The sequence below is a fragment of the Euphorbia lathyris genome, chromosome 8, assembly GCF_963576675.1.
Source record: "Euphorbia lathyris chromosome 8, ddEupLath1.1, whole genome shotgun sequence".
In the NCBI taxonomy this organism is placed as follows: domain Eukaryota; kingdom Viridiplantae; phylum Streptophyta; class Magnoliopsida; order Malpighiales; family Euphorbiaceae; genus Euphorbia; species Euphorbia lathyris.
Window position 1 is genome coordinate 54,223,861 of NC_088917.1, and position 7,223 is coordinate 54,231,083.

General features: G+C 36.0%; 1 non-coding gene across 1 annotated transcript; it reads left to right on the top strand.

Moving 5' to 3' along the window:
• The first annotated feature begins 1,375 nt into the window (after nucleotides 1-1,375).
• Nucleotides 1,376-1,482, top strand: LOC136204993 (small nucleolar RNA R71). Its single transcript, XR_010675802.1, has one exon. It is a non-coding gene; the product is annotated as a small nucleolar RNA R71 (small nucleolar RNA).
• The last annotated feature ends 5,741 nt before the right edge of the window (nucleotides 1,483-7,223 follow it).

The window sequence follows — 7,223 nt, forward strand, 5'->3', positions numbered from 1 at the left end:
AATCTGTATCAGTTGGTATCAGAGCCAATCGTTTCCTGACCCGAAACTTCTTTTGGCAATGGTTCAACCCCGACAACCGCAATATCCTCTTCTAAACCTAACTTATTAAAAATAGACACTGGCATTAAGTTTATACTTGCTCCTAAATCACAAAGACAACTTTGGAATTCAATATCTCCCAATTTACACGTAATGGTAAAACATCCGGGATCTTTGAGTTTAGTAGGCAAATTACTCGATACTATCGAACTACAGTCATCAGTTAACGAAATGGATGAAATTCCTTCCCAACTGATTTTCTTTGAAATTAAATCTTTTAGGAACTTACCATAGTTAGGAGTTTGCGTAATCGCATCCATAAATATCAAATTTATGTGCAAATTTTTAAGTTTGTCTAAAAATGTTAAAAGTTGTTTGTCATAGTCCTTGTTACGGACTTTGTGTGGAAAAGGTGGTTTGGGTACAAAAGTTTTTGTACTTGAGTCAATTGGTGAACTATTTGTGTTTAATGTATCTTCTTTGGACTTTGATAAATCAGTTCCTGGTAAAGTTGAATCTCCGGGCATTTCCGGACCTAAGTAATTTTTCCCTGAACGAAGAGTGATAGCCTTTACATACTCTTTCGGATTTTCTTCTGTATGGCTGGGAAGACTTCCCTCTTTGCGGGATGGAATTGATTTAGCAATTTGGCCAATTTGAACCTCCAAATTATGGATGCTAGATAAATGGTTTTTAATAAGCTGATCGAATTTATTCTCGATCCATTTATAACCATTGTCGTGATTACTTACTTTTCCACTCATAGCATCTATAAATTTGTCGATTTTAGAAGATAAAGTGCTAATCGTATCTCTCGATTGATTTTGATAATTATTGGTACGATTTTGATTAGCATTTACATTATTATTATTATCTTTCCAGTTGAAGTTACGATGATTTCTCCATCCAGGGTTATAAGTATTAGAATAAGGGTTATTGGTTTGGTTTTGCCCTTGGACAAAATTTACATGTTCAATCTCGCTCATACCTTCATAATCCACATCCGCTTGGATTGGATTAACGTTTGAATCGCTCGATGCCATAAACCTATCAATTTTGTGCGATAAGGCAGAAAATTGGGCTTGTAACATCGCAACTGGATCAAGATTCACTATACCTTTTAACTGATGATGTGGTTGAAGAAGATGGTTTTGCTACTGGTATATGTCCACGTTCTACGGGCCACATACTACTGTTAATTGCCATTTCCTCCAAAAGTTCTCTCGCTTGGGCGGATGTCTTCTTCATGAATAGCCCTCCTGACATTGCATCTAATGAACCTCTAGTTGTAGGATTTAATCCATTATAAAATATCTGTATTAAAAGTTCAGCGGGCAATTGGTGGTGTGGGCATAAACGTTGAAGTTCTTTAAAACGTTCCCAAGTTTCATAAAGAGTTTCATTATCATTTTGAGAAAAAGATGTTAACTCTTTTATGACTCTTGCGGTTTTTGCTAAAGGAAAATATTTTGATAAAAATATTTGGGCTAATTGTTCCCAAGTTGCAAATGTTGCGCCTGGCATCGAAGTTAACCATTCTTTGGCTCTGTCCTTCAAAGTGAAAGGGAAAAGGCGAAGTTTGATTGCTTCGACAGTCACATCGGGTATTTTAAAAGTGTCACAAATTTCAAGGAAATTTGTCAAGTGGGTGTTAGGATTTTCGTTAGGTAACCCATAAAATGTTACATTATTTTGCAACATATTAAGCAACGCTGGCTTAATTTCAAATTGGTTTGCGGTGATTCTGGGTCTAACGATACTATTGGTTACATCGGCCACTCCTGGCCTAGCGTAATCCATAAGTGTTGGTGGGTCTGCCATATTATCAAACTCGGTATTTGTTTTTAATGGGGTTTTGTTTTTGTTTTTCTTGTTTTTTTTGTTCATTTTAATGGTTTTTTCAATTTCTGGGTCAAGCGGTTTTGGTGGAATGCCTGAACTTCGAGAACTGCTCATGAACTTGAAATCTTGCACGAACCGAAACTACCTTCAAAACAGAATTTGAAAAATAAATATGTTAGTGATTTGAAATAAATAAAATATAAAAGTTTGAATAAGTATGTATAAACCTAGATTCGAAATAAAACACGAAAAATCTAAATTTTTGTTAAAAAATTTGGCGTTCCCCGGCAACGGCGCCAAAAACGTGTTAAGCGATTTCCGCAAGTGCATGACTTCACTTGTAGTAATAAAAAGATATTGATCCCACATGGAACGTTTTTTAACGAAAACTTTTTTTAACTCAGTTTGATTTACTTTCAAGGTTTATAATATGGAAAATCGTTTAATTGGATTTGGTTTTGAAATTGATAGAATAAGAATTAGATTAGAGTATGTAGAATGTTAGAAATCAATTCTGTTTTGAGTATGAATTTACAAGACATAAACGTTTAGTGCTTTAGAAAAATGGAATAAATGTATTCGTTTGCATTAAGCAAAGAAAACAACTTTAAACTTTGTAAACAATTATATAAATGTAATAACGTGAACTCCTTCAATTAAAAGGCCTTGAACGCAACAATCCTCCTAACTGGTTTAGATTGCCTCCTTAACCAAATTAATACTTTTTCAAGATATCAATTTGCCTAAGTGTTCAACAAAGTTTCCTTGTAAAGATTTCGAATTCAACTACGTTTTAATGAAAACACCAGAACTCACTTCAGATCAATTACAAAAGTGCTACATAAAAATCTATTGAATTGAATAAACTTTATTAGATGAAGTATGAATTTGATACAAGTTTACAGAGAACAAGAAGCATGGAAGCTTTCGACGAATTTCAAGCGAACGGGTTGTCAATCCTCTCCTTGAACTTCGTTAGAGTTTGTCAGGCTCCGGGGCGAATCCTCTACTAAATCTTCTCGCTGAATCTTCGGAATAGTGACGGGTACTTCTACTACCAAAATGTAAACTAATATGAACAAATCTTAATCTAAATCTAAATGCTACTGTGTTTGTAATTATTTGATAAACAATGTGTGTACATCATATTGCTTTTTGCAAAAATCGAACTTCTAACTCTGAATCACTTGACTCAGAATTTCTGCATTAATTCTGTACCTAATCTTCTCTTCAATATATCTTTTCAACTCTGAAATCAACTCTTTATTTATAGATGTTGAAGAGTCGTGTCTAAGGAACGTGTCTGCTGCGAAGAGGCGTTCTTATCCAATCGAACGGACGTGTTTCGTTGAAAATGAACATGTGCAACTATTGCTTCCTGAAAATCTGAACTTACCGAGAATGTAAATTCTCGGTCGAGAATGGGGGAACGGATTTTCAGCCTTCGAAAATGATAAAGGGGAGAGCTGGACGACGCGTGTCGCGACCGAGAATGGAGGATTCTCGGTCGCGACACGGAGTATTTTTCTCCGTCTCTGACTTCGTCCTCGTCCTCGTTTCGGCGCGTTTAATTTTCGTCGTTTTTTACTCCTTTTGTAGGGGGTTTCCTTCATTTTTAACCTCTTTTCGTTCCTATTTGGATTTTACCAAATATTTAGGTACCTTGTGTTGAAACACCTTTCCACAAGATTTTGATTTGACAAAATCATTTAAGTTTAATCCATGATTAAGAGACAATTAAATTTAAGTGCTTTGATTTGATTGTGCTAATCCGTTTGTTCAATATTGAGTATAAAGTACAAAAGAAATAAAGAATAAGACAGGATCAAGTCAGCATGAAAACACAAGCTGAGTGAAGGGCAACTCGGCATAAGAAAAGATAAAGTCATCCTTAGAACAACAGCTGAAGAATGAAGATGGTCAAAGAAGCTGAGTAGAATAGAACTCGGCATGAAAGAAGTAAAGTATTCTTCAGAACAAAGCTGACCCTTGAAAGCTGAGTAAGAAGAAATCAGTATGGGAATTGGGCGACAATAAATCATCGGAGTAAAATTGAGTGATTCACAAGTGTTCCGTTAGCTAAAAGACAAATCCAACAACTGTCTGCACCAATAATAGAAATCTCGGAATTATGCAAAAGTCAATTTCGAGAAACATGGGACAACTGAATTTGGCTAAAAGACAAACTGTCACAAGAAGACAACATCTGTAGCAAGAAGACAAATCTGACGTCTGAAGAAATCAGAAGACAGGATTGGCCTGACACCTGAAGCTGACCAGAAGTTGTCTCCCAAAAGAGCCATTTTGGACTTAACGGCTATATCATTTCAAATGATCCACCTCCAGATTTTCATCTATATAAAGACAATCAAAATCCTTGGATCATTGCCGAAGTACAATAAGAAAAATACAAGAGAGAAAAATACAAGTTCAAAGCACTCAAAAACAAGAAAGAGATCTTACACCCATTTTCTATTCCTGTGTAAATGCTAGATTGATTGTTTGTAATCATCTAAAGTGTTCTTCATTTGAAAAAGAACAAATTGTATCAATCGTGATATTGAGAGTGTTGTGCTGAGTGTTTGGTTGTAAACACTCAGTAGTAGAGAAATCTAAGTACTGGGTTGTGGTGCTTAGTAGGAGTTGAGTAGAAGAATAGAGGATGGTACTCTTGCATATTCAACTGCCTTGTAAACGGTTTGTGCTCTACCCTTAAAGAGCTCAGTATTGGATTCTAAAAGCCCGGAGGACTCTAGGGACTGGACGTAGGCAGAGAGGCCGAACCAGGATAAGTGATACTGAGTAATTTCTAACTCTCTCAAATATATATATATATATATATATATATGTGCTTGTGTTGATTGTTAAATTTACTCAGCATACAAACTGTTAGAAGCTGACACTGAGTAAATTTGGAGTGCTGAGTTGGAAACTGACCACACGAGTGTCAATTCCCAACTCTCAAGTAAAACAGTCTTAGTCAGCATCTGACTAAAGCTGTCTTACGCTAAGTTCGGCCAAACTGACCAAAGCTGAGTTAATCAACTTATTGAAATAATTAAGTCAGCAAGACTAATTAGTGAAAAAGCTATATTAGTTCCTAACCCCCCCTTGGAACTAATCACACGGGACCAACAAGTGGTATCGGAGCCTAAGCTCTTGATAAGTCTCCAATTCAACGTTCAAATGTCCACTTTAGTGCTAGGTTATTTAATTAATTTGGTGTTATTTTGGGTATTATTGCTTGTTTTGGTTTGATTTGCCTCCACAGGACTCAAATGATTAAAAGGAGCAGAATTGGGCTTAATTGGAGAAACTTTGGACCAGAAAGGAATTTGGTGCTGAATTAAAGGAGCTGAAGCGAAATTGGAGTTAGTCTTGCCCAAGACTAAGGACCTCCGAATCTTCTGATGTTCAAATTGACCAGGATCTTTTCCAACTCGAAATATAAGGCAGAAAATCAGGGATTTGATATTTGTAAAAGAGGTTGACGATTTAGATAGATATTATTTTGTTACCCAACTTTTAGGAGGGGGTTTTCTCTATAAATATATGAGAATTTACACCTTGGGGGATAAGTTCTTTTTAGGTTTTTTTTTCTCTCTTTTTGGATTCTTAGTTAGCTTTATTTATTTTTATCTTTAAGGGTTATCATAGTGGAATTCATGACTATGTGTAGCTAAACACTTTATTCGGTTAAGGGATTAATAAAAGGCGAGCATTGTTTTCTATCGTGAGATTGTTACTCTTCAATTTAGAAATCTGAATTTATATGAGCTGTTTGCATGTTTGTTAATCTATAAAATCAGACCATCATTAGAGGTTCAGGTGAAGGTTTGGCCAGACTTTTGCTTTTTCATTCATTGAACACCGTTAGGAAATAGGATTTCTAATCATCTGAATATCTTAACAATGATTAAGCGCATGAACATGTGATTTGGTTTAAATCGGAATCGCTAAGAATTTGGTTAACTTGGATTGGGTCTTTCTAATTCATAATGCTTTCGACGGATTAAATTCTAAGCGCTAAGCTAGAACTGTCTGATTGAATAGGAGCTTATCTTTAGGCGCTCTAGGATTTGCTTTACAATTAAGGAAGGATTAGGTCGGGAATGAATAAGGAACGGCTATAACTAATCCAGATCATGTTAATTAAGATAATGTCTCACCGTCAATGATCGATGGGAAATAATTGTTTGGCCTGCGAAATCTCCCTTAACTGAAATTCCAACATATAATTTTACATTCAATTTCAATTTGATTCTGCAATTTTATTTATTCATTAATCAACAATTTCAATCCCCCCTATTTACTTTTTGTTAATTGCTTGGTTATATTTGTGATTAGATCAGTATTAATCCTTTGGGTACGACCTCTACTTGCTCTTTTACAATTTATTTTCGGCTAAGTGAAGTTATAATTATCTTTGGTGGATTCGACAACCATCAAATTTTGGCGCCGTTGCCGGGGATTAATTTAACTTGATTTAATTCCATATATGACCAGGTCTGAAACTTCCAATTCTAGCGAAGAAGAGGAAATTTCCAGCGAAGAAAGAGAGTCATCTGAAGCAGAAATAATGGCAGGCAGAACTTTAAGACAACTCCATGCGCCTCAGGCTGATCAACAACCCTTATGTGTCACATACCCAGTCCTAAATGCAGCTTTTGAACTTAAATCGGGACTGATTCATTATTTGCCTAAGTTTCATGGAATGGAAAGTGAAAATCCACATAATCATCTCAAAGAATTTCATGCGGTCTGCTCAGGTATGAGTCCACAAGGGATACCGAGGAACAAGTGAAATTAAGAGCTTTTCCCTTTTCTTTGCAGGATGCAGCTAAAGACTGGTTTCTCAATCTGCCCTCTGGATCCATCACAACATGGATGGGTATGGCATAAGCATTCCTAGAAACGTATTTTCTAGCTTCTCGAGCAGCAATGATTCGAAGGGAGATTAGTGGAATAAGACAAAAAGATATTGAGACACTCCATGATTATTGGGAGAGATTCAAAAGGCTATGTGCAAGCTGTCCCCAACATGGGATAACTGAACATTCTCTTATTCAATATTTTTATGAGGGAATGTTAGGAATGGAAAGAAAAATGGTAGATGCAGCTAGTGGGGGAAGCCTGATTGATAAAACTCCATCTGCTGCTAAAGAATTGATCCAAAGCATGGCAGCAACTTCCCAACAATTTGGAAAACAACAAGATGCTCCACGAAAAACGTATGAGGTAGGTACTTCTTCCATTGAAGAAAAATTAAATACTTTGACATCTCTTGTACAAAATTTGGTTGTAGGGAAGATAGCTCAAGTGAAAACATGCGGGATATGCTC